This window comes from Astyanax mexicanus, chromosome 2 (genome assembly GCF_023375975.1).
Source record: "Astyanax mexicanus isolate ESR-SI-001 chromosome 2, AstMex3_surface, whole genome shotgun sequence".
NCBI classification, from domain to species: Eukaryota; Metazoa; Chordata; class Actinopteri; order Characiformes; family Acestrorhamphidae; genus Astyanax; species Astyanax mexicanus.
The window spans coordinates 33,904,103-33,932,061 of record NC_064409.1 but is presented as its reverse complement, the minus strand read 5'-3'; the positions used below and the strand labels follow the sequence as shown (position 1 = coordinate 33,932,061).

General features: G+C 39.2%; 2 long non-coding RNA genes across 3 annotated transcripts; both read right to left on the bottom strand.

Annotated features, from left to right (window-relative positions):
- Positions 1-2,946: 2,946 nt before the first annotated feature.
- LOC125798960 (uncharacterized) lies at positions 2,947-7,188 on the bottom strand. The gene is made up of 3 exons (XR_007437744.1): positions 7,074-7,188; positions 4,481-4,867; positions 2,947-3,229 (listed from the first exon to the last, which is right to left on the bottom strand). It is a non-coding gene; the product is annotated as an uncharacterized LOC125798960 (long non-coding RNA).
- A 13,156-nt stretch (positions 7,189-20,344) lies between these two features.
- On the bottom strand, positions 20,345-27,164 carry LOC111197077 (uncharacterized). 2 transcript variants are annotated; one of them, XR_007437742.1, is made up of 5 exons: positions 26,723-27,164; positions 25,187-25,216; positions 22,290-22,317; positions 22,087-22,123; positions 20,345-21,308 (listed from the first exon to the last, which is right to left on the bottom strand). It is a non-coding gene; the product is annotated as an uncharacterized LOC111197077 (long non-coding RNA). The 2 variants fall into 2 exon arrangements; XR_007437743.1 differs by lacking the exon at positions 26,723-27,164 and adding an exon at positions 26,686-26,714.
- Positions 27,165-27,959: the final 795 nt, after the last annotated feature.

Genomic DNA, 27,959 nt, shown 5'->3' with positions numbered 1-27,959 from the left:
GAAAATTTTAACGTTTCGACGATACGTCGTACGGTTTTCGTACAAATGTCGTACGAAGTTTTCCCATAGAAATGAATGGGGGGCCCAGAGTTCCATCTCACACACGAGCAGCTCTGCGCACGGAACCCCTTCTCTCCCCTGCTCCTCCAGTACTGTGAGTGTATGGAGGAGCTGCTGTATGGAGCAGCTATCAGTCAAAAGTTTGGACACCCCGGCACCCCAGCCAGGGCTTAGCAACCACCTAATAACTGCTTAGCAACCACCTTAGCAACCACCTGGAAAACGTTAGCAACTGCCTAGCAACCACTTAGCAACACCTTAGCAACCACCTGGAAAACGTTAGCAACTGCCTAGCAACCACTTAGCAACTGCCTAGCAACCACTTGGAAAACGTTAGCAACTGCCTAGCAACCACCTGGAATACGTTAGCAACTGCCTAGCAACCACTTAGCAACCACCTGGAAAACGTTAGCAACTGCCTAGCAACCACTGAGCAACCACCTGGAAAACGTTAGCAACTGCCTAGCAACCACTTAGCAACTGCCTAGCAACCACCTGGAATACGTTAGCAACTGCCTAGCAACCACTTAGCAACCACCTGGAAAACGTTAGCAACTGCCTAGCAACAACTTAGCAACTGCCTAGCAACCACCTGGAAAATGTTAGCAACTGCCTAGCAACCACTTAGCAACCACCTGGAAAACGTTAGCAACTGCCTAGCAACCACTTAGCAACTGCCTTGCAACCACTTGGAAAACGTTAGCAACTGCCTAGCAACCACTTAGCAACTGCCTAGCAACCACCTGGAAAACGTTAGCAACTGCCTAGCAACCACTTAGCAACCACCTGGAAAACGTTAGCAACTGCCTAGCAACCACTTAGCAACTGCCTAGCAACCACTTGGAAAACGTTAGCAACTGCCTAGCAACCACTTAGCAACTGCCTAGCAACCACCTGGAATAGGTTAGCAACTGCCTAGCAACCACTTAGCAACCACCTGGAAAACGTTAGCAACTGCCTAGCAACCACTGAGCAACCACCTGGAAAACGTTAGCAACTGCCTAGCAACCACTTAGCAACTGCCTAACAACCACCTGGAAAACGTTAGCAACTGCCTAGCAACCACTTAGCAACCACCTGGAAAACGTTAGCAACTGCCTAGCAACCACTTAGCAACTGCCTAGCAACCACTTGGAAAACGTTAGCAACTGCCTAGCAACCACTTAGCAACTGCCTAGCAACCACCTGGAAAACGTTAGCAACTGCCAAGCAACCACTTAGCAACCACCTGGAAAACGTTAGCAACTGCCTAGCAACCACTTAGCAGCTGCCTAGCAACCACCTGGAATATGTTAGCAACTACCTAGCAACCACTTAGCAACCACTAGGAAAACGTTAGCAACTGCCTAGCAACCACTTAGCAACCACTTTAGAAATGATAGCAACTGCCTAGCAACCAGTTAGCAACCACTTAGCAACCACCTGGAAAACGTTAGCAACTGCCTAGCAACCACTTAGCAACTGCCTAGCAACCACTTGGAAAACGTTAGCAACTGCCTAGCAACCACTTAGCAACTGCCTAGCAACCACTTAGCAACTGCCTAGCAACCACCTGGAAAACGTTAGCAACTGCCTAGCAACCACTTAGCAACCACCTGGAAAACGTTAGCAACTGCCTAGCAACCACTTAGCAGCTGCCTAGCAACCACCTGGAATATGTTAGCAACTACCTAGCAACCACTTAGCAACCACCTGGAAAATGTTAGCAACTGCCTAGCAACCACTTAGCAACTGCCTAGCAACCACTTGGAAAACGTTAGCAACTGCCTAGCAACCACTTAGCAACTGCCTAGCAACACCTTAGCAACCACCCTGGATACCATAGCAACACCTTAGCAACCACCCTGGATACCATAGCAACACCTTAGCAACCACCTAGCAACTCCTTAGCAACCACCCTGGATACCATAGCAACACCTTAGCAACCACCTAGCAACACCTCAGCAACCACCCCAGATACTATAGCAACACCTTAGCAACCACCTGGAAAGTTTTTAGATTTCAGCATGTAACCAAAAGTTTTAGATTTCAGCACTTAACCAAAATTTTTTAGATTTCAACATTTAACCAAAAGTTTTTAGATTTCAGCATTTAACCAAAAGTTTCGAGATTTCAACATGAAAACAAACGTTTTAAGATTTCAGCGTTTAACCAAAAGTTTTTAGATTTCAGCTGTTAAACAAACGTTTTAAGATTTCAGTGTTTAACCAAAAGTTTTTGGATTTCAGCATCTTACAAAACATTTCTAGATGTAAGCAATTAACCAAAGGTTTTTAGATTTCAGCGTTTAACCAAATGTTTTTAGATTTAAGCGTTTAACCAAACGTTTTTAGATTACAGCGTTTTTGGTATTTAGCTTTTAGCCAAAAGTTAACAGCATAGCAACGACTCTTCACACTCTTCAGACAGAAACAGCTTTTTAAGTTTCTGTCAACCATTTTAACTTTTTAACGTTATTAGCGCTCTTTTCCAAGCCAACTTAAAGTTCGTTCACGAACTTTGCCTTTTCTAGTTAAGTTGGCTTGGAAAAGCCAACTTACTGTTCTTCGTAATCTTCTTATTAAGTTGGCTTGGAAAAGCCAACTTATTGTTCTTCGTAATCTTCTTATTATTATTATTATTATTCTCGCCACAATTTCTGTAACGCTACTCCTCCTACAGCTTTTAACGTAGAATCACGAAATTTTGCAGTATCGTAGTACCTATACCAACTTAGGTTGCTTGTGCTTTTTGAAGCGATATATCGTACGGTTTTCGTAAAAACTTCGTAAACGTACGCATTTTTTTCCCATAGGAATGAATGGGGCGAATTTTGAAACGTCCGTAACCGCCACAATTTTTGAGATACAAACACCAAATTCGGCGAGCTTATAGATCTTATCGAGATCTTTAAATTAATAGCAGGTTGCGAAGTGATACGACGTACGGTTTTCGTACAATTGTCGTACGAAGTTTTCCCATAGAAATGAATGGGGGGCCCAGAGTTCCATCTCACACACGAGCAGCTCTGCGCACGGAACCCCTTCTCTCCCCTGCTCCTCCAGTACTGTGAGTGTATGGAGGAGCTGCTGTATGGAGCAGCTATCAGTCAAAAGTTTGGACACCCCGGCACCCCAGCCAGGGCTTAGCAACCACCTAATAACTGCTTAGCAACCACCTTAGCAACCACCTGGAAAACGTTAGCAACTGCCTAGCAACCACTTAGCAACACCTTAGCAACCACCTGGAAAACGTTAGCAACTGCCTAGCAACCAGTTAGCAACCACTTAGCAACCACTAGGAAAACGTTAGCAACTGCCTAGCAACCACTTAGCAACCACTTTAGAAATGATAGCAACTGCCTAGCAACCAGTTAGCAACCACTTAGCAACCACCTGGAAAACGTTAGCAAATGCCTAGCAACCACTTAGCAACCACTTTAGAAATGATAGCAACTGCCTAGCAACCACTCAGCAACACCTTAACAACCACTAGGAAAACGTTAGCAACTGCCTAGCAACCACTTAGCAACCACCTGGAAAACGTTAGCAACTGCCTAGCAACCACTTCGCAACTGCCTAGCAACCACTTGGAAAACGTTAGCAACTGCCTAGCAACCACTTAGCAACTGCCTAGCAACCACTTGGAAAACGTTAGCAACTGCCTAGCAACCACTTAGCAACTGCCTAGCAACCACCTGGAAAACGTTAGCAACTGCCTAGCAACCACTTAGCAACCACCTGGAAAACGTTAGCAACTGCCTAGCAACCACTTAGCAACTGCCTAGCAACCACTTGGAAAACATTAGCAACTGCCTAGCAACCACTTAGCAACTGCCTAGCAACCACCTGGAATACGTTAGCAACTGCCTAGCAACCACTTAGCAACCACCTGGAAAACGTTAGCAACTGCCTAGCAACCACTTAGCAGCTGCCTAGCAACCACCTGGAAAACGTTAGCAACTGCCTAGCAACCACTTAGCAACCACCTGGAAAACGTTAGCAACTGCCTAGCAACCACTTAGCAGCTGCCTAGCAACCACCTGGAATATGTTAGCAACTACCTAGCAACCACTTAGCAACCACCTGGAAAATGTTAGCAACTGCCTAGCAACCACTTAGCAACTGCCTAGCAACCACTTGGAAAACGTTAGCAACTGCCTAGCAACCACTTAGCAACTGCCTAGCAACCACCTGGAAAATGTTAGCAACTGCCTAGCAACCACTTAGCAACCACCTGGAAAACGTTAGCAACTGCCTAGCAACCACTTAGCAACTGCCTAGCAACCACTTGGAAAACGTTAGCAACTGCCTAGCAACCACTTAGCAACTGCCTAGCAACCACTTGGAAAACGTTAGCAACTGCCTAGCAACCACTTAGCAACTGCCTAGCAACCACCTGGAATATGTTAGCAACTGCCTAGCAACCACTTAGCAACCACCTAGAAAACGTTAGCAACTGCCTAGCAACCACTTAGCAACTGCCTAGCAACCACCTGGAATACGTTAGCAACTGCCTAGCAACCACTTAGCAACCACTTGGAAAACGTTAGCAACTGCCTAGCAACAACTTAGCAACTGCCTAGCAACCACCTGGAAAACGTTAGCAACTGCCTAGCAACCACGTAGCAACCAACTGGAAAACGTTAGCAACTGCCTAGCAACCACTTAGCAAATGCCTAGTAACCACTTGGAAAACGTTAGCAACTGCCTAGCAACCACTTAGCAACTGCCTAGCAACCACCTGGAAAACGTTAGCAACTGCCTAGCAACCACTTAGCAACCAACTGGAAAACGTTAGCAACTGCCTAGCAACCACTTAGCAACACCTTAACAACCACTAGGAAAACGTTAGCAACTGCCTAGCAACCACTTAGCAACCACTTTAGAAATGATAGCAACTGCCTAGCAACCACCTAGCAACACCTTAGCAACCACCCCGGATACCATAGCAACACCTTAGCAACCACCTAGCAACAAGTTATCAACCACCTAGCAACCACCTAGCAACATCTTAGCAACCACCCCGCATACCATAGCAACACCCTAGCAACAACCTAGCAACCACCTAGCAACACCTTAGCAACCACCTGTAATATGTTAGCAACTGCCTAGCAAACAGTTAGCAACAGCTTAGCAACCACCTGGAAAACATTAGCAACTGCCTAGCAACAGCTTAGCAACCACTTCAGAAATGATAGCAACTGCCTAGCATCAAATTGGCAATCAAAAGATTAACCAAAAGTTTTACGATTTCAGCATTTAAACAAACGTTTTTAGATTTCAGCGTTTAACTAAACGTTTTTAGATTTCAGCGTTTAACCAAACGTTTTTAGATTTCAGCGTTTAACCAAATGTTTTTAGATTTCAGCGTTTAACCAAACGTTTTTAGATTTCAGCGTTTAACCAAACATTTTTAGATTTCGGCGTTTTTGGCATTTAGCGTTTAGCCAAAAGTTAACAGCATATCCACGACTCTTCACACTCTTCAGACAGAAACAGCTTAGCAACCATTTTAACTTTTTAACGTTATTAGCGTTCTTTTCCAAGCCAACTTAAAGTTCGTTCACGAACTTTGCCTTTTCTAGTTATTAAGTTGGCTTGGAAAAGCCAACTTACTGTTCTTCGTAATCTTCTTATTATTATTATTATTCTTCCTCACTTTTGTTAAACGCTACTCCTCCTAGGGCTTTTAACGTAGAATCACGAAACTTTCAGGGATCGTGGGACCTATAGTGAATTACGTTGCTTGTGCTTTTTGGAGCGATATATCGTACGGTTTTCGTAAAAACTTCGTAAACGTACGCCCTTTTTTCCATAGACAATGAACTAGAAGATTTTTGAACGGCTGTGAACGTCAGAATTTTTGAGATATGAAGACGAAATTCGGATGGTGTATAGAACTTAGTGAGTTCTTTCCGAAAATATGCTTTACGAAACGATACGTCGTACGGATTTCGTACAAATGCCGTACGAAGTTTTCCCATAGAAATGAATGGGGGGCCCAGAGTTCCATCTCACACACGAGCAGCTCTACGCACGGAACCCCTTCTCTCCCCTGCTCCTCCAGTACTGTGAGTGTATGGAGGAGCTGCTGTATGGAGCAGCTATCAGTCAAAAGTTTGGACACCCCGGCACCCCAGCCAGGTTTTAGCAACCACCTATTAACTGCTTAGCAACCACCTGGAAAACGTTAGCAACTGCCTAGCAACCACTTAGCAACACCTTAGCAACCACCTGGAAAACGTTAGCAACTGCCTAGCAACCACTTAGCAACACCTTAACAACCACTAGGAAAACGTTAGCAACCATTTAGCAACCACCTTAGAAATGATAGCAACTGCCTAGCAACCACTTTAGAAATTATAGCAACAGCCTAGCAACCACTTACCAACACCTTAGCAACCATTAGGAAAACGTTAGCAACTGCCTAGCAACCACTTAGCAACCACTTTAGAAATGATAGCAACTGCCTAGCAACCACCTAGCAACACCTTAGCAACCACCCCAAATACCATAGCAACCACCTAGCAACACCTTAGCAACCACCTAGCAACCACCTAGCAACACCTTAGCAACCACCCCAGTTACCATAGCAACACCTTAGCAACCACCTAGCAACCACTTAGCAACCACCTAGCAACACCTTAGCAACCACCCCAGATACCATAGCAACACCTTAGCAACCACCTAGCAACACCTTAGCAACCACCTAGCAACCACCTAGCAACACCTTAGCAACCACTCCGGATACCATAGCAACACCTAGCAACACCGTAGCAACCACCCCAGATACCATAGCAACACCTTAGCAACCGCATAGCAACACCTTAGCAACCACCTAGCAACATCTTAGCAACCACCCCGGATACCATAGCAACACCTTAGCAACCACCTAGCAACCACCTAGAAACACCTTAGCAACCACCCCAGATACCATAGCAACACCCTAGCAACCACCTAGCAACATCTTAGCAACCACCCCAGATACCATAGCAACACCTTAGCAACCGCATAGCAACACCTTAGCAACACCTTAACAACCACTAGGAAAACGTTAGCAACCACTTAGCAACCACCTTAGAAACGATAGCAACTGCCTAGCAACCACTTTAGAAATGATAGCAACAGCCTAGCAACCACTTACCAACACCTTAGCAACCATTAGGAAAACGTTAGCAACTGCCTAGCAACCACTTAGCAACCACTTTAGAAATGATAGCAACTGCCTAGCAACCACCTAGCAACACCTTAGCAACCACCCCAGATACCATAGCAACACCTTAGCAACCACCTAGCAACACCTTAGCAACCACCTAGCAACACCTTAGCAACCACCCCGGTTACCATAGCAATACCTTAGCAACCACCTAGCAATACCTTAGCAACCACCTAGCAACCACTTAGCAACCACCTAGCAACCACCTAGCAACACCTTAGCAACCACCCCAGATACCATAGCAACACCTTAGCAACCACCTAGCAACACCTTAGCAACCACCTAGCAACACCTTAGCAACCACCCCGGATACCATAGCAACACCTTAGCAACCACCTAGCAACACCGTAGCAACCACCCCAGATACCATAGCAACACCTTAGCAACCACCTAGCAACCACCTAGAAACACCTTAGCAACCACCCCAGATACCATAGAAACACCTTAGCAACCACCTAGCAACATCTTAGCAACCACCCCGGATACCATAGCAACACCTTAGCAACCACCTAGCAACCACTTAAAAACACCTTAGCAACCACCCCAGATACCATAGCAACACCTTAGCAACCACCTAGCAACACCCTAGCAACCACTTAGCGACACCTTAGCAACCACCCCGGATACCATAGCAACACCCTAGCAACCACGTAGCAACATCTTAGCAACCACCCCAGATACCATAGCAACACCTTAGCAACAACCTAGCAACACCCTAGCAACCACCTAGCAACACCTTAGCAACTACCTGGTATATGTTAGCAATTGCCTAGCAACCAGTTAGCAATAGCTTAGCAACCACCTGGAAAACATTAGCAACTGCCTAGCAACAGCTTAGCAACCTTTTCAGAAATGATAGCAACTGCCTAGCAACACATTAGCAATCAAAAGTTTAACCAAAAGTTTTACGATTTCAGCATTTAAACAAGCGTTTTTAGATTTCAGTGTTTAATCAAACGTTTTTAGATTTCAGCGTTTAACCAAACGTTTTTAGATTTCAGCGTATAATCAAACGTTTTTAGATTTCAGCGTTTAACCAAACGTTTTTAGATTTCAGCGTTTAACCAAATGTTTTTAGATTTCAGCGTTTAACCAAATGTTTTTAGATTTCAGAATTTAACCAAAAGTTTTTTTAGATTTCAGTATTTAACCAAAAGTTTTTAGATTTTAGCATTTAACCAAAAGTTTTTAGATTTCAGCATTTAACCAAAAGTTTTTAGATTTTAGCATTTAACCAAAAGTTTTTAGATTTTAGCATTTAACCAAAAGTTTTTAGATTTCAGCATTTAACCAAAAGTTTTTAGATTTTAGCATTTAACCAAATGTTTTTAGATCTCAGCATTTAACCAAAAGTTTTTTTAGATTTCAGCATTTAACCAAAAGTTTTTAGATTTTAGCATTTAACCAAAAGTTTTTAGATTTCAGCATTTAACCAAAAGTTTTTAGATTTCAGCATATAACCAAAAGTTTTTAGATTTTAACATTTAACCAAAAGTTTTTAGATTTCAGCATTTAACCAAACGTTTTTAGATTTCAGTATTTAACTAAACGTTTTTAGATTCCAGCATTTTCAAAAGTTTTTAGATTTCAGCATTTAACCAAAATATTTTGGACTTACATATTCTTATGTATTATTTAAAAAAAGTACAGAAAGAACATAAGCATGGCCAACTACACTCTCTCAGACTCGGAAAAGCAACTATAAGCAAGTATTTATTTTTATTGAAACAATCACACATACCCCACCCCCCCCCCCCCCCCACACACACACACATGCATAAATACTGTGCAAAAACAGTGGCTTCACATTTCACATCCCCCCCACACACAAAAAATTCTATGCAGGAATAGTATTGTTCACTTATCACATCACACATACTAGCCTCACAAATATATATACATACTGTGCAAAGAGTGTTGATGACTTATCACAACACACTCTAAACTTAACAAACACACACTGACACACACATACTCAAATAAATACTATGCAAAAATAGTTGATGCCTTATTACATCACACAGACTAAACTCAACACATACACACATATATAAATACTGTTCAAAAAATGTTGTTCACTTATCACCACACACACTAAACTCAACCAACACACACACTGACACACACATATTCAAATACAAAACTGTGAAAAAAAGTGTTTTTCACTTAGCACATTACACACACTGAACTCCACACACACGTGTATATAAAAAATAGTGTTGATGCCTAATCACATCACAGACATAAATACTGTGCAAAAATGTTGTTGCCTTATCACATCACACACTAAACTCAACACACACACACACACACACACACTAAAACACACACTTACATAAATACTGTGCAAAAATAGTGTTGTTCACTTATCACATCACACACACATAATACAAGACAACACTTGCCACACGTGAATAACAAATAAATTATACATCAAAAAATAACCTTAAAGCCATGTGATTTAAATAAAACAAAAGAACAAAGTCACACTGCCCTCAACTTTGTTCAAGTGCAGTAAATGTGTGACTTAACAGTCCCAGTCCCAACTGACAATCACCTCCTTTTTAAGGGCAACAACAACAAAAGGGGTAACTTATCCCCACTGTTTTATTATTCTGATCAGCTCAGGTATTTTGCTTTGGTGCCAGGAATATGCAGTTTTTTTTTCTGTGTTGCTGCTTATCAAAGTTCTCTGTGTAGCCCCTGGACTCTCCGTTGTGTTGGGGTTGTTGCTTTCCTATGAGCCACATGGGGAGATGATAAGGAGATGGGAAACTTCTGGTGGTACTGCACTTGTGGTGCTTGGCAGTGTTCTCCGTGCAGCCCCTGGACTGTCCACTGTGGCTGTTGGGGTGTTGCTGTCCCTTAAACCATGTAAAGAGATAGGGAGCTTTGTTAGTGCAATGGCGGTGCTTGGCAGAGTTGTCTGTGCAGCCCTTGGACTGTCCACTGGGGCTGTTGCTGTCCCTCAAACCATGTAAAGAGATAGGGAGCTTTGTTAGTGCAATGGCGGTGCTTGGCAGAGTTGTCTGTGCAGTCCCTGGACTGTCCACTGTGGCTGTTGGGGTGTTGCTGTCCCTCAAATCATGTAAAGAGATAGGGAGCTTTGTTAGTGCAATGGCGGTGCTTGGCAGAGTTGTCTGTGCAGTCCCTGGACTGTCCACTGTGGCTGTTGGGGTGTTGCTGTCCCTCAAATCATGTAAAGAGATAGGGAGCTTTGTTAGTGCAATGGCGGTGCTTGGCAGAGTTGTCTGTGCAGCCCCTGGACTGTCCACTGTGGCTGTTGAGGTGTTGCCATCCCTCAAACCATGTAGAGAGATGGGGGGAGGGTTAGGTAGTGCTCTGGAGGAGCCGGGTGCCTGGCAAGTTGGAGGGGTTCTCTGTGCAACTGAAGTCTCCATAGTTTTGGGATGTTGAACATGTTGCTCTGTGCTGCCCATAAAGTGTCCATTGTGGCTGTTGGGGTGTTGCTGTTCCTCAATGTAAAGAGAGGGGGTTGGCCTTGGGTGGTGCACTGGGCGTGCTTGTAGCCTTGGGCTATTCCAGCAATGCAGAGTAAACACTCTAACTCTCTTGGCTGACTGAAGTCTCTGGCCTTTTCTCAGCACTCTGCATTCAACTGCCACCAGAAAATTTAAGCCAAGAACACCTGTGTACTCGGCTAAGCACCTCCCCCCCCCCCACACACACCAAACAATAACAGGAGGAGATCAACTGTGGTACTTTCACAGCTTTCTCAGGCTGCCAGAGAGCTTGGTGGGGCTCTCTGTGTAGCCTTGGGCCATTCTGGTGCACCTGGCCACTTGTGATTGAATGGAGCTATGCATTAGCCACGTGCTGACCATCTGATGTGTTAGGCATATATTTTTACAAATGTGGAGTTGTTTCTATAATGTCAGTAGCTTTTACTAATTTGTCAGTGGTTGCACAGTGATTGACTATACGTAGTTCTGGAACAGAGAACATGTGTTAGTGTTTTGAAATAATTAGTTAATGTGGATTCAGGTTTTTGTGTTGTGAGAAAGAATGTGCTTTTGTGCAGGAAATCAACTATTCGGTTTATTGTATAAGGTGGGTGTGTTGCTGTATTTAGAGTTTAGAAAAAGTGTCTAAAGTACTGATAAACGCTTCTTAGCAGCTGTAAAAAACTGTAAAGAATCTTAGTTAGACATTTGAAAACAAGCTAAAATGAAAAGGTACAAACTATTTTTAAATGGTACGGAGTAGAAAGTAAAAATGAAGATGTAAAAATAATTATTCCTATAAGTGTAGATAACCTACATTTCTACTTAAGTAAAGTAACAAAGTATTTGTTCTTTATTATTTGACACCTCTGGAAATAAATAGTTCTTCTACAATAAGAGAGAGGGATAAAAAAGAGTGTCTGGCAGTGTTCAAATAAAAGTAAGGATTATTTATATATTTGTGTATTTTAATTGTGCACATATGGAACTGAGGCTAATGACATTTATAATAACATTTTTCTAGAGTTTGACAACAATGTCATGTCCCTACCGTGCTCCTTTTTTACTGAATGACTGCCACAGACTATTTTTGTCTACACAGTAGTTCTATATAATAAATATCACTCAATTGCTTAAAATGTATTTAAAAAAACAAACGTGATGCATTTCTGTAATGTCACTAGCTTTTATTTTTTCCACAGTGGTTGCACAGTGATTGACTAAAGAAAAAATGGAGTCTAAAGTACTGGTAAACGTTTTCTTAGCAGCTGTAAAAAAAAACTGTAGTAGGAAATATGTGTAATGCTTCTGGAGGACATTCTTTAATGTTTAATGACCTGTTCCAACATACGTCTGTCAGCATCAGAGCTTCATGTTTCTGCTCCAATTTGTCTGTGTTTAGCAGCTCAGCAAAGGCAAGATTTTCTTTCTGACAGTTCTGTTGTAAGTTTGGGAGTAGACTGTTCCACACTGATCTCCAATTGACTCAATAAAAAGAACAGATATTAAATGTTTTTACTTGTATAAGTAAGTACTTTCTTTTTATTAATACCTAAAAAAAATTATACATGATTTTATTATGTATTCTAAATATACTGGTTTGCACTACATACACTCCGTTTGTTATAATGTCTATTTTATTATACCACACAATATACAGGATTATGGTAGCTGTAGTATGTATTTAGAATTCCTGATGCAACACTGTTTGGGTTAGAAATAAAAACTGGATCTAATAGTGTGTTTTTCTCCGTTGTAGCATGATTAATAATCTGTGTGAATCCTTTTGATTGGAATAAGTTCAGAATGGGTTTGTTTATGTTACTTAGTTGATCTTCATTAAAGTCTCCACATACCACAGCAGGTTTGTAGTCCATGATCTCCAGGAAGTTCAAAAGGGCATCAAGGTTTGGCATGAAGTCTGACAGTCTGTAGTTTGGAGGTCTGTACACAACTGCAATCACAACCTGTTTTGGGGCTTCAACCTTTAAAAGCAAAAACTCCAGATCTGTGACATTCTGCACATATTGCACTGGACGGGCCTGAAGGTGATTTTTAACATAAATGGCAACCCCTCCTCCACTTTTGTTGGATAGATGAGTGTAGTTAGTGTAGGAAACATGTCTGTTATGCTGATACATTCTATAACCATTCAACTGAAGACAGTCAGGAACAGCAGAACCGGTCAGATGAGTCTCAGTCAGACAAAGAACATCTGATAGGAGGAGTTCATGATGGCTTTTGATATCTTCAATATGACTCTGTAGACCCTCTGTGTTGTGATGTATTATCTTCAGTGTTGAGCTCAGATTTGGGTCTCTTGCAATGTGCAGAAGTGGCTGGACAGTACGCAGGTCAGCTTTGGGCATGTTCTCCAGTGCAGCGCTGATTTCAGGATCACAGAAAATTTTCTTTTCATCAAAGTCAATAATGTGTAGTCCACTAAGTGACGTAGTTCTGCTCAGTCCAACATAAGCCATGCCTGGTTCAAATATTTTCTTTAGTGACACGACAGCAGAATGAGTTGTCATTCCCTGAACTTTATGAACAGTGCATGCAAAGGCTAACTTTAAAGGAAACTGTCTTCGAACTGTTCCTTTCTTTTTCAGACTTTCCTCTTCTCTCTCAATGTAAACGAGATTATCAGTTTCTCCAGGTACTTTACTGCGGTGTTTCCTTCCTGCATCAGCATTATCCAGCTCAACACCGATCATCTGAACCACAGGAACACTGTTACGGGTCTGTGTGATTATTTTAGCCACTTTACCAAAAGATCCATTGACCAGCCCAGATTCTACATCAATATTTCTGGTGAGCATCACTCGTGCACCAACTGCCATCTGTAGTGTGTCCATTAAATCACCTTTATCTCCTTTAAAAGGGGCACCCTGTTTCTGCATCTGTCCTGATCTGGGGTCTTTCTTATAATCCTCTGCATCTATATTAGTGATATCTGAAAAGCGTGTGGTTATGGCTGCTGAGTTGAAATCATCCACTTCTTTATTAGTAGGAAATATGTGTAATGCTTCTGGGGGACAGTCTTCAATAGGTTTAATGACCTGTTCCAGCATACGTCTGTCAGCATCAGTCAGAGCTTCATGTTTCTGTTTCACTCTCAGTCTGTTCAGCAGCTCAGCAAAGGCAAGATCATCTTTCTGACGCATGATTTCAGTCAGTGTGATCATCTTAAAGTGATCTCTCCAGAAGTCCAGCACATGATCCTCATACACACACAGTGGCCTGGCTCTTCCTAGTGGTGGTAACTGCTGAAAATCACCGACAGCCATAATAGAAATGTTACCAAAGGGTTTATCATTTCCCTTAATCTGCTGCAATCTCCAATTTACATAGGCGAATAATGGTTTAGACACCATGGATATTTCATCAATGATCATGATCTGTAAATTAGAAAAGTTTGCTCTGATCTCATCCAGACTGTTTCCAAGTCCCTGATATGGAGGTTTCAGGCTTCTCGGGAGTTTCAGGAGTGCGTGGAGTGTTTTTCCATTAATGTTATGACTGGCACAGCCGGTAAATGCACTCAGAAGCACTGTGGGTTTTGACATATCAGCTTCCTCTCTTACACATGGCAGTTTCTGTAAGATTTTAGTGGCCTCTGCATACACAGATTTAATAAGGTGACTCTTTCCTGTTCCTGCTGTTCCAGCTACATAATAAAAAAACGGTTCTGGATTTTCATTCTGCACTTTTCTTTTACACCAGTCCCTTATCTTATAGAACACAGCAGCTTGTGTCTCATTCAGGCTCTGATACATTTTTCTGATCACTGCAGGATTCACCTGTGGAGCTTCTATTACAGGCATGTCTGTCCTGTTATCAGATGTGGATGGAGCGAAATCTGGAACATCATCTGCTTCAGTTATATCAGTGGGATCTGTGGGTTCTTGCTCAATCATGCACTCTAATCGGATCAGTTCATTTGTTGGAGCCAAGTTAGTCCAGGCATCTTCAATAGGACCATTCTGTTCAAAATTCTCAATGGCCTTATCAATAGCTTCACTGTTCTTTTCATACTTTTTTCTGTTGTCATTTACAGTGGTGTAAACCCGCTGCAGTGTGTCTGTTCCTGGGAGTTTAACTGAGGCAAACGCATAGAAGGCTTCATGTGTGTTGAACTGAGCAGTTTTAAGCTGTGAGCTGCTGCGGTGTGGCAGGTACAATTTTAGCAATGTTCCATAAAATTTTTCTGGATGTTTCTGTTGTGAAAAACGTGCAAATCGAATGATGGCAGGTTTTCCTCTGGTTCGCTTTTTGATGTGTCCCATGTCATTCTGCAGTGGAAGTACATTTTTAGCTTTTCTCTGATCTGCATAAACAACCCGATATTCACTAGCAAATTCAGCCATGCACATGTTCTCAAACTCTGGTGTATCAGGCCTGGCCATGTACTTTTCTGCTAATCCAGTCATCCACACATTCTCATCATCAGGGGCTTTGTCCTGTAAGCAGCTCATAGGCAGACTCATTTTTACTGCATTATCATCAGTGGGTATGAAAATCACAGCACGGGATGATGATTTCAGTTTCAGACTGCAGGTTCGAGCTACAGCTTCCTGTGCACTGACCTCTCTGTTTTTGGAATAGGCATGCATCACCTGTTTCATGCTTTCTCTCTCAGATGTGGTTGGACACATTTCTTTTATCACTCCTTTCAGGTATTCACTCATCTCATGTTCACCTTTTGAAATGTATGACAGAATGTACATTATACAGGTGTACGGGTTCAGGATGAACTGTATATCCATGTTGGCATCCCAGGCTTTGAGCAGCAATGGATTGTAGCCATTTACCCAGCAATCATTTGGTTCACGTTGCATTATAACTACACTTGCTGAACTAAGACTGTTTACACTGTCTTTATACTCTTCATATGTCATTTTTACAGTTTCTAGCAGCTGCGTGATGCTTTCAAAGTTCTGAGTCTTATCATTTAGCAGATCCCACACTGGCTGAAGCTTTGATTTAGCTTGTGTCACAGGTTCATCTTTTTCACCTTCATCATCTGAATCAGTGTCAGGGGGTGGTCTGGGTCGTGTGATGAGTGTTTTCATCATGGGGGGTTTAGGAAATCCAAACCTGCAGTGTTTATTGTTCTTTTTGCATGATTTAGAGTGATTTCTGCTGTGTGTTTGAACTTCTGAAACAGTTTTGTGCAGTTCAGGGTCTGTATTTGGGTCTGGCAGTTTGCATGAGACGTGTCTGTCAATGAAATCACAAACATCCTGATCTTGGTCATTCTCAAACTCTGGAGCATCTTTTACCCAGAATAAGCAGTGAATGTGTGGAGAGCCTCTCTGCTGGAACTCAACGCGATAAAAACTGTCTTCGACGGGACCGATGGGCTGAGCAGGAGAGTGAATGAGGTTCATGAGAGCTTCTACACGTTTCTCAAACATGCGCATGGCAGTGACAGGATTACTGCGCAGTATCTCACATTTCTCTGACCAGTCCAGGGCTGAAAAGTCCACAGATTCACCTTGCTGTGCTTTAATCGCTGTGATCACTTCAGGCCATCTCATCTCTGCAGCACTGAATGTACAGAAGAAAGTAGGAGTTCCAAGTTGACGAAGCATTGCAAAAAGGTCTCTGAGTGTTTTTTCCCAATAGGCCGGAGTACCTCTTAAAGCCATCATAAAACGGCTTCCCTCATTATTGCGTATGAGTTTCTCTAATTCACGTTTGTCCTGTAAGAGTGCACTGTTGATTTTTCGACCTTCACGTGTCACTGATTTTGCTTTTCTCAGCTGGATTGACATGCTGGAAGTGGCTTGGTTCATTTCAGTCACAAACTGAGCAAAGAAAATGTAGTTTGTGTCTTTTGCAAAGCGATTATCGGCAGAAAACAGCCTGGCATTAAAATATCTGCTGGGTGAGAGAGCTGCGTGTCTGTCTGGTTCATCAAATGTGTTTCCACCAGTTGGAAACTGAACAGGAAAAGCCATTGCTTCCAGTTTAGGAACTTTAAATATGCTTACTGGATTGTTTCTCTCAGCTGGGGCAATGCAAAATATTCCATCATTAAAAGACAACAGATGCTGACCGAGATCTGGAGGTTGTAGACATGTGTCTAATGCAAGACCTGCACTCTGTTCTGTGCTTTCAGTCTCATTTTCTCCATTTTGTTCACTTTCAGAGTTCTGCTCTACTGTTTCATCATTGTCAGAGTTCATGTTCAAGTCTATTTCATCTTCTGGAATATCATCAGCATTTATTTGGTCTGGAAAATCATCAAATAATTCATCCTGCACCACATTGTTTATTACAATGTCTCTGTATTCAGAGTGGATTTCCTTTAGTTTAAGTAAGGCAGACAGAACCTTCTGCATGGATATGGTCTGGAACTGATAATGGCCTGAGTAACACAGTCGTCTTTTCAGCTTCACTGTGAGTAGCTGTGATTCACCGCTGGGTCTGGGTAAAACATTTACTGTTGTTTCAACATCTGAAGGAACCGACACAACAGCACCTTTAATGGCTCTCTGCTGACCTTTGGGAAGACTGATGACCTTGGCAAAACACACATATTTAGATATGACATGTCTCTCCAGTATATTTAAATCACACAGTTCAGGTGGAATGGGTGCGAGTTGGAGTTTGTTTGCAGAAGCGATAGAAGGCATTCTCCCTTTGCCCAAGTTATCATGACAGCTGTGGCAGATCCACTCATTTTTCATTTCTTCAGGTGCACAGTTATCAGGACACTCAGAGGAACAAATGTGAAAATATTTTCCAGTCAAGCAGTTTGAAGCTAATGCTGTGTTTTTTTGATAGTTTGTGTGATCACACAGACGGACCTGATCAGAAAACAATGCTCTGTGACAGACTGTGCAAATGTAACTTGGACCAGATTTTATGATTTCTTTAAAACGGATTAGAGATTTCTGCACTTCTGGATTTAGGGATTCATTGTTTTGTGTTGGTTGTATTTGTACTGGTGTGTTTCTCTGCTGCTGGAAACGGGTTAGTCTGTATTTCCTCTGTATTTGTGAGGCACAGTGTATCTTGTGTAGGGCATTAAGTTGAGATGCTCTGTTTTTTGACCGCAGTAAGCACTGTTCTCTGTGATTCATCCTGAAATGGAGATCAGTCTGGTGCAGGCTTTTAAATTTCAGTTTCTTCTGCTCAGAAAAATTCAGATCATTTCTGTATCGATATGTAAAATATTGCTTCTGTCTTTGTCTGAAAGCCTCATCTTTCCAGTAGCTGTTGGTTACATATCGTCTTTGTTTTTCGCGATAGTCTGGGTTATTTCTGTAGCTGTTGGTTACATATCGTCTTTGTTTTTCGCGATAGTCTGGGTTATTTCTGTAGCTGTTGGTTACATATCGTCTTTGTTTTTCACGATAGTCTGGGTTATTTCTGTAGCTTTTGCGAATGTACAGTTTTTGCTTTGCTCTAAATATTGTGTTCACCATGTAATTAATTCTTACAGATCTTTGCTTTTCACATCTGTAATTTATATTTTCAATGTACCTCATTTGACTGCTTTGTTTCTTCTTTTCTCTGAATGTAGGGTCATTTGCATATTTGTTTTTCGAGTTTAATGTTGCTGTTTTTTCTCCATCTTTGTGTATGGACTGTTGTTTTTTCTTACTGTGTTTTTGCTGAAAATATAGTCTCTTTTTTTGAGTTTTGCTTAATTTTGCCACATTCTGCTCCACAGATTGGCTAATGTCAGAGGACATATCAGAACATGGCTCTGCTGTTATTTGCACCTCTCGAGAGAGATTATCAGTAGTGGCAGTGTTTCTGTTCATGAAAGACACAGGGAGGAGCTCATACTGATGATTGTCCTTCAAGTAAAGACACACCTGGTACAGTATTAGTAATCTTTCAGTCATGTCCTCTAAATTTGCAAATGTGAGCATCACAGCAGTACCTGCGTTCTCATCAGCTTTTAGTCCATCAGGTGTTCTACAGTGAGGATCAAAGAACCCGAATCTACCTGAGCGATCTCTGAACACAGCAACACACGTTCCTCCAGTGATCAGCAGAGCATCAGTTACATCACCTCTCAGACAGTTTAGTGCTCTCTCCAAATTCACATACTCATCCATCCCCTGTGGGGCCTCGTCTCTCAGAAACCCGAATCTCTGTGGGTGTTTAACAACGCTATAACACTGCGTGTCTGTCTCTACTGTACAGGGAAGCTCATCAGATGTCAGCAGGTTACTCTGAAACCTCCCTTCATTCAGTAATGTTTGTTTAACCTGAGTATAAACAGCATCACCCTGTGTTAATATCTGGTCTAGGTTTAAGCTGGTCAGGTCGTTATTTTCACTGTGTACTGCTAGAAATGCAAGTGAATTACAGGTACACTGAACTCCTCTAGAGAAAATCTCGTATCTCTCATCACCCTGACTGTGGGATGCCAAAACTGTGGTCACGTGTGTACAAACCGTGTTTTCAGTGCATGTTTGTAAGTCAGCACTTACCAATTGCATCTTAGCTGCCTCACGGAGTTTAGCTGCCATGGATTTCTTACTTTTTCTGGGCATTTTTTAATCTGGTTCTTTGGATAAAGTAAAACCTTGAATATTATATATAAAAACAGTGACCAACCTAAGCGTTCAAAGAACTCTGTGCTAATGTATTTCTCAAGAAGTAAAACTGTCAAAGACTAGTATTAAGTCACCTTTTATAGACACAAAACTACTGCTCTATCAGATAATCTGAAATTATCAAATGAATATGATTTAAAGGATAAAATGAAAAGATTTGTTGTGGGCAATACCTTTAATTAATGTTCTTGTAAATTAAATTCAGCTCTCAAATAAATTATTTCATGGCAAATGCAACCACTAAGCACACACAAGATGTAATTTTTTTTTTATTCAGCAGCAATCTACTGTATATATGTATTTCTTTTCGTGTGTATAACTTCGCTTGAAATAAATATACAACAGCTAATGTGCAATTCAAATATTAGATAGCTTAAATCTTAAATGTATATGTATGGTTTACTTCTACAAATTAATTATCAGATTATATGATTTTTTTAGACTTACCAGTTATCAAAAGACCTCTATGATGGGAAAATCAAAATGTGATAATACCTTTTTATTAACCTTTAAAAGAACTCTTCAGGATAACGCTATATGAAATTAATTTCTAAAACTGTACACAAAAGATAATTATCTTGTAACTGAAAAGATGACACCATACAATGAAATTATCATTTCATAGTCAGTACACAAATGTTGTGATGGTACTTCTTCATAAAAAATAACCTTTAACAATACAAAGATTTGATAACACCTTATCAGGAAATGTATTTGTAATAGTCTCCTTATGCAATTACGTAATTTACCTTTAGAACAAACTTTACTGTCAGTAACCCGTAGGCAAAACCTTTAATTAATGTACTTTTACAGTAGTACAAAATTAAATTGAGCTCTCAAATAAATTATTTAGTGGAAAATGCAACCACTAAGCACACACAAGATTTTTTTTTTCAGCAGCAATTTAATGTATTTTTCGTGTGTATAACTTAGCTTGAAACAAATATACAATAATTAATGTGTAATTCAAACAGTAGGTAGCTTAAATCTTAAGTTTATATGTATGATTTACTTCTACAAATTGATTATCAGACTAACCAGTTATCAAAAGACCTCTTTATGATGGGAAACACAAAATTTGATACCTTTTTATTAACCCTTAACAGAACTCTTAAGGATAATGCTTCATAAAATTAATTTCCAAGTCCTTACACAAAAGATAAATATCTTGTAACTGAAAAGATGACACCAAACAATGAAATGAACAATTAATAGTCAGTACACAAATGTTATGATGGTACTTCTTTGTAAAATTAACCTTTAACAATACAAAGATTTGATAATACCTTTTTAGGAAACAAATGTGTAATAGTCTCCTTATGCAATTATGTAAAAAAAAACTGATCAAATTATTATTTCAATTGTTGTCAATAAAGACAAAGTATTATAACTGCAAAAGTGGACTCACTTAATATATGAACGAAATGTAGAACTGTCTATACAGTTGTTTATTCAAGTACTGTATTTGTAATGTATAGCTATAAAATGTTAAGCTATGCTAAAGTGATTTGTGGTATAATTGTGTGTGTGCTGCAGGTCCAGTTTCTTCAGAGCTTTCTAGGTGGTGAGCCAGGCGTTTACTGGGCTTTTGTGGTCTTTTTCCCGTTGTTTAGGGACCTGCAGATTGTTTGTCTTTGTTGTCTTCTGGGTTGGATGACTTCTGGGTTGGATGACTTCTGGGTTGGATGAGTTATTATATGAATGAGTTATTATATGGATGAGTTATTATATGGATGAGTTATTATATGGATGAGTTATATGGATGAGTTATATGGATGAGTTATTATATGGATGAGTTATGAGTTCAATGAGTTATGAGTTCAATGAGTTCAATGAGTTATGAGTTCAATGAGTTATGAGTTCAATGAGTTCAATGAGTTATGAGTTCAATGAGTTATGAGTTCAATGAGTTATGAGTTCAATGAGTTCAATGAGTTCAATGAGTTCAATGAGTTCAATGAGTTCAATGAGTTATCGTTTCGGGGGTTTGGGGAAAGCTGGGATGCTTGCAGATGCAAGCAGAAAGAAAGAGAGAAAATGGAAACAAGAATTTAGATGGGGTAGGGCAAAGACCAGAAAAGAAAGACAGAAAAAAGAGAAAACAATCCTGTTAGTTGCAAACAGTAACAATTGTACAATTTGCAATACACACATTTTCAAAAACACAATTAAACAAACAATAATCATTAGAAAAGGTCAGTTTTTCCCCATAATCTAAACATTTCTTAGCATTACCAGATGAAAAGATACTTAAATCTTCTTATTTTATTTTTTATTTAAAGGCATTCCTGGTAACCTGGTATGTAATGCTCCATAAGTTATAAAACTGCACAGCACAAGAGTATATAGTTATTTCAAACTAAGCATTGATATACAGAATATACAGCATTTCTATTTTAAATACACATTAATCAAATTATGACATCCTCATTATATCTACACCCATTATTATTTTTTATTCAGTTCTATTGGATATAGAACTATATGATAGTTTGTACTTGAATAATTACAAAATGTAGTTCTGTATCTGTTTCTTTGCATACTTTATTATTACCCGCATTTCTCCTTTCAAGTATGCAGAATGCAGGATTACAGTCTGTAATTATAGAACTAAATGGTGTCCTATATGATTGGTAAAGCTTAAAAATGAACAGTAAGGGTAGAATCAAGGTAGGTATTGTGACTTGACTGTGTAGAAACACTTACAGAACTACATTGTAGCCAACTTTCAGGTTTCTCTGAACAGCAACTTTAGGCAAAATCAATGTCAGTTCAAAACTCACCTGGCAAGAAACAATGCCCAATTAAGTCAAGGTCAACCTGTTAAAAACATAAAGATATATATATATATTTTTTTTTAATTGCACCAGAATGTTAATCAGCCAGGACATAGTTAACTTCACATACAAAAGTGGTTACATTATACTACATAAACTATACTAGATTTTGGGTTAGTTACTTATTAATTGTATAAAGTAATACTCACAGCACTGTATGTGAAAGCCTTTTTGAGCCTGTAAGATGAGAAAAAAATAGAAATAACGATTAATCATAAACGAAAGATTTAACCACAAATGTGTCATGACATAATGCAGATGAATCAGTATTTTGGAAAAGCCAATCCCGGTGCAGAACTCTATTTGGGTGTTTTCAATCAAAACACATTTTCAAGGTATTCTACAGTTTAAACGCATATTTTTTTTCTCTAAGCCTTGTTTAGAATAGAAGAAATGTTTTTGACTTTGAATGTTCTTTTTTGTTTTAAGTTTAGTCAATTCAACCATACATCACTTCCATGTGTGACAGGGTTTCATCCTGGTGACAGGGTTAACCTAAAAATATTGTTTTTGCTGACTGATTATATATTTGTTGTGCAAAGTTTGACATGAAAAATACTTTTTACAATTCACATTAAAAACATTGTGGAGCTATAGCTCAGTTACAGCCAAAATAGTCTGTCAATCCTGTCAGCACATTAGTTTTACACTTTGTACACATATGAACTGCAGAACAGACATGGGGTGGGACAGTATATAGATATCATAAAATATTTTTTTGGACATATCATATCATATGGTATCTATGTGGCTTCAAATATGGATATATTTATTGAAATAAAGGTGCTCTAAAATACCTAAGATTTCTTCCAATTAGACTTACTAAAGTTATTGCTCCATTACTCCACGTGGTATAATCAAATGAATAGGGTAAACCTGCAGTGAAGAATATTGGTTGTTAAAGTCTGTGAAACGGACACCAATAAATCTATAATTACTGGTATTTGATTCATTAGAAGTATTGTATTCTCTTCAGTAACACATATGCTGTGAAGTAGTGTAGAGAATTGTTGAGAATCAAGGGTTAGTTCCAACTAGCAGTTAAACAAGGAACTGGAGCTTTCTGCAGGGTTCATACACCTTTTACAAGGTAAAATTAAGCACTTTTCAAGCACTTTCAGGGCCCATCTTCAAGTTTTTCCAGCACATTTCAGCTGTGGTAAATTAGTAATAACGGTGATATCTCAAAACTGTGATTCAGCGATAATCAATATATCGCAAAACTATTCTCCACACTCCACAGCGACTATGCTACAGAGAAAAAAAAATACTTCTAAATAAGTAAATAGCAGGAATTATGGATTTATTGGTGTCAGTTTCACACAATTTAAATACCAATGTTCTTCACCACATGTTTACCCTATTCATTTGACTGAGCAGTTACTGTAGTATGTCAAATTTGGGGGTGAGTTGAGAGCATTTATACATACATATACTCAAAATTATTGATTTGCTTTGTCACACTTCAAGAGATGATATTTTTTATGTGAACACAATCAGAATTGTGGTTGGTAATAGCAGATGGAGAAGAAATTAAAGCAAAATAAGTTTTACAATTCTAAATGCATCATCTATCTGTAAACTTTGTTTACTATCCACCTTGATTGGGTTACCAGTAAAACTATGACACAAAAGCTCACTAGGCAAATAACTTTCAATCAATGTTTTACTCAAAATGTAAAAAAAAAAAAAAAAAACTTTCAATACATTCTTAATTTGAAAACATAAAAAAATAAAACATTTACGATTGAGGTAGGCAGTGAATCAGCTTACTGATCCTTTGACAGTAATGTGCAAATCAATAGTTTTCCAGCCAATACTCGTTAAAAACACAACCCCCCAGCATATCTGTGTTGTTTTCGCTGACTGTGAGGTGACGAGGAAAACACGAAAACTGAATCGCAGATAGCCACTCTATGGTGTCACATCGATGTCAAAAGTCGAGGGGCGCAAAAACACCAGCGTGTTTTAACGATTTCCGTTTAACATTTATCATTTCCTTCTCACAAGCGCAAATGTTAAACTCGCGAGCACAAAAAAACTCGCCAGCACTGCTAACCTGGCTTTTGGCTTTTAGCATAGCCATCTAGCCAGCATACCTATCTCCAGCCAGAGATCGGCTCGTTCCACTGCGCTGACACCGAGAAAAAACCAAGGAGATTGGCTCATACCACAGCGCTGACGCCGGGAAAACAGCCCCGGAGATCGGCTCGTTTTTACGGCGCCAGTGTTCTGTCGATTAGTGCTACCCTGTCAAACTGTGCTACTCTAGTATATATTTAAACGTAAAAATTACAAAAAGCACCACATTTTAAAAGACTGAATCAATATATAAGGATACAGTTTAAGAGAATAGGCATGATTTATATCTTGTATTTTAGTATTTTTAATTGCTCGATTATTATTATTATTAACTGCCATTTACACTCCATTTTACAAAAACATTACATAATGCCAGAGGAGGGGTTATGGTTGGTGAATATGAACTCAAAATTTTGTAGAACTACCAAAAAACAGTAAAATATTAAATAAAATTGGGTCTGCACAGAAGTGGAAGCGCTGGTTCCTCGTGAGGCAACTCTTGGATTGCGAGAAAGAACCGGAATTTGTCGCATATACATGGAGGCGCGAGCTAAGCCTTTTTTATTTTACGCTCTGCAAATTTTTCTTTAAGCAAACTTATTTAGTCAGATAATGATTTATTGTAAAGTAAAGCAGTTTTAAGCATTTTCAAGCACTTTCTCCAAAATTCCAGCACTTTCCAGGACTGGAAAAAAAAATTAAAATTCAAGCATTTTCCAAGATTTCAAGCACCCGTACGAACCCTGTTTCTGAGAGTCAGCATCCTCAACAGTGAGCCACACAGAGCTGCTATAAATCTAAACTTCCCAATATGACCTGATCGTAAGATCGGCTGAATAGATAAATATTGGTTGATTACAAATTTTACTTGAAAATCAGACAATACAGAAACACAGGTGATAGATCTTTCCATTTCTAATTATTTAAAAGCATTGATATTTATCAACTGTTTATTCATACTTACGAGTGTTGTAAAATCACAGATTTCTGGTTCCTGTAAAATAAGAAAAAATGATTAGACAAGTAACACTTTTTGCGGTCACAATATAATAATATAATATAATATTTAAATTCAATTCAATTTTATTTATATAGCGCTTTTTACAAAGGTTGTCATAAAGTAGCTTTACAGGAAAAACAGGTCCACGCCTCTTCTGAGCAGCACAACAGAGATGCCAATTTTATGGTGACACTAATGAATGGTGACAATAATGAATCCTATATTAGATGAAGACTTGTGTGTCTATTTTCAGGAATCAAGATTGAAACAGGTCATAAATCTATGGCAGATAGTAAATTATTTATGAACTCTTATTAACACAAGATCTATTTAAAACTTGTAGTACAATCCACAATTTACATTTAACATCTATCAGGTTTTTTTCTGATGTTAACACTATGTTAGTTAACAGGCAAAATCCTAATTATTTTAGAACCCAGACTTTCTGACTGTAACAGCAGTACGTTTTACACAACTGAATTGTTTTATAATGTTGTGCATACTTTTAAATACTATTAAAACTGATGTGGAATGATGTTTTCAAATCTAGAGCTGTCCTTATTTATAATTTTATAAAATAAGCTGGAGTCTGTTTTAATACATTATTATTTTATTATACATCTTTATTAAGAAAGGTTAAAACAAAAAAAAACATGCTTGCTTTATAAAAATACTTTTTAATTTACTTTTTAATACTTTTTAAAAATAATTGTTTAATTGTGTTGAATTGAAATTGAATGGCATTTATAACAGACTAATGTTTAACCCCCTAAATTTGATATAATTCTCAATTAACCATTAATGTTTAAAGCTAAATAATACAACGCCTCTTGAGACAGACTTTACAATATTTCAGTCAAATTCATTTATTAAAAATATTTAGAACGGGGAGGTTGTTACTAATAGTATCTGAGGTAGATTTTGTATAACAATGATAATGAGATAACCCAGTAAGGAATGTAAACTGTGAAAATAATATTCAAATGCTTGTAATTGTACATTCATAATTACGGAGGAAAAACGGCTGCATTCGTGTTCAGTCAGTCTTTTAAGCACTCTAAACCGGTTTAAACCAGATTAAACCAGCCCAGAGCGGACAGCACTGGATAGTTAACCACCATATAAAATACTGCTTTTTTACGTATTAAGAACAGACCAATGATTAGCTAGCTAGCTTACTAAGCTTTTGTGTCTATTGTTTCTCAGAAACTATGCTGTCTGTTTTCTATATGAGCGTTTTAGCAGGAATTCCCTGTATTGGTCAGAGGAAGCTACGTTAGCAGGCCTGCTACCTCCGAGGTCCCTGTTAGCTTCCGTGCTAACCTAGCTTCATACAAACACGGAAATAACAGTATTTTAACATAATTAATACATTATTTAGTATGATTCATATTTAATAGTTGAATTTCTAGCCAAATATATGAAGTGGACATTAAAAGTGGCGTTTTTTGTCGTATTTTCACCTTTAAACTCATTCCAGTGACTGTTACTCCCACTTACCTCAGTCGAAGGAATGTCGTTCCTCTGCGCGCGCGCTGCTGGGGCACATCCTTGGGTCAGTTCAATTCACTACGTGGTCCCTCCTCACTACGCCCTGTGTTTTCTTAAAATAGGTAAAATACCTTTCACACAATTTTATTTTTATTTCAGATGAAAGGCAATGAGGAACAAAGTAATAGGGTTTAAGACTTCCAGTTAAACAGTTCAGTGCTTCAGTGGGTGTAAAATTAAAAGTTCAGTAACTAATCAAGTGCACTTCAGAAGGAATGAGTGGACTATCTCCTTTATTATGTTTTTAAGGTTTGACTGTACGCTTACTACTTTACTGCCACCAACAGGTGACATTATGTAGTCATCACATCATAGAACTAAAAGCATAATACATTTGAATTTACCACCTTAACATCTTTACCGAGTTGTTATTTCAGCTTTACAATTAATAAAATATAACTACTTATATTAATTGTGTGTAACACAAAATTAAACAACATTTGGTGTTTTTTTTTTTTTTTAAGTTTATCTTCCAAAATCTTGACACTTCCCTTATTTATCCAAAGGTTTTAGGGCACTGCTCTGTAAGCCAAAAGCAACCATATTCCACCATTTAGCCAAAACTGTTTGGACACTGCTTTGTCAGCCAAAAGCAACGGTATTTTACCATTTAGCTAAAACTTTTTGGATACACCAAAGGCATTGGCTTTGCAGCATTTATCAAAAAGTTTTGGGACACTGCTCTATTAAACACGTTATTGGTAACAAACGTTTTTTTTTGTCACAGTTCAATTATACAAAAGTATTTGTATTCTGCCATTTAGCCAAATATTTTGGACATTACCATTAAACCAAAAGTTAACAGCATAGCAACCAATCTTCACACTATTTAGACAGAAACAGCTTAGCAACCATTTTAATTTATTTTATTTTATATTTTATCTATAATTATTATAAGTAATTATAAGCCTTTTCAACCACCTAGCAACCACTTAGAAACACCTTAGCAACCACCCCAGATACCATAGCAACACCTTAGCAACCACCTAGCAACACCCTAGCAACCACCTAGCGACACCTTAGCAACCACCCCGGATACCATAGCAACACCCTAGCAACCACGTAGCAACATCTTAGCAACCACCCCAGATACCATAGCAACACCTTAGCAACAACCTAGCAACACCCTAGCAACCACCTAGCAACACCTTAGCAACTACCTGGTATATGTTAGCAATTGCCTAGC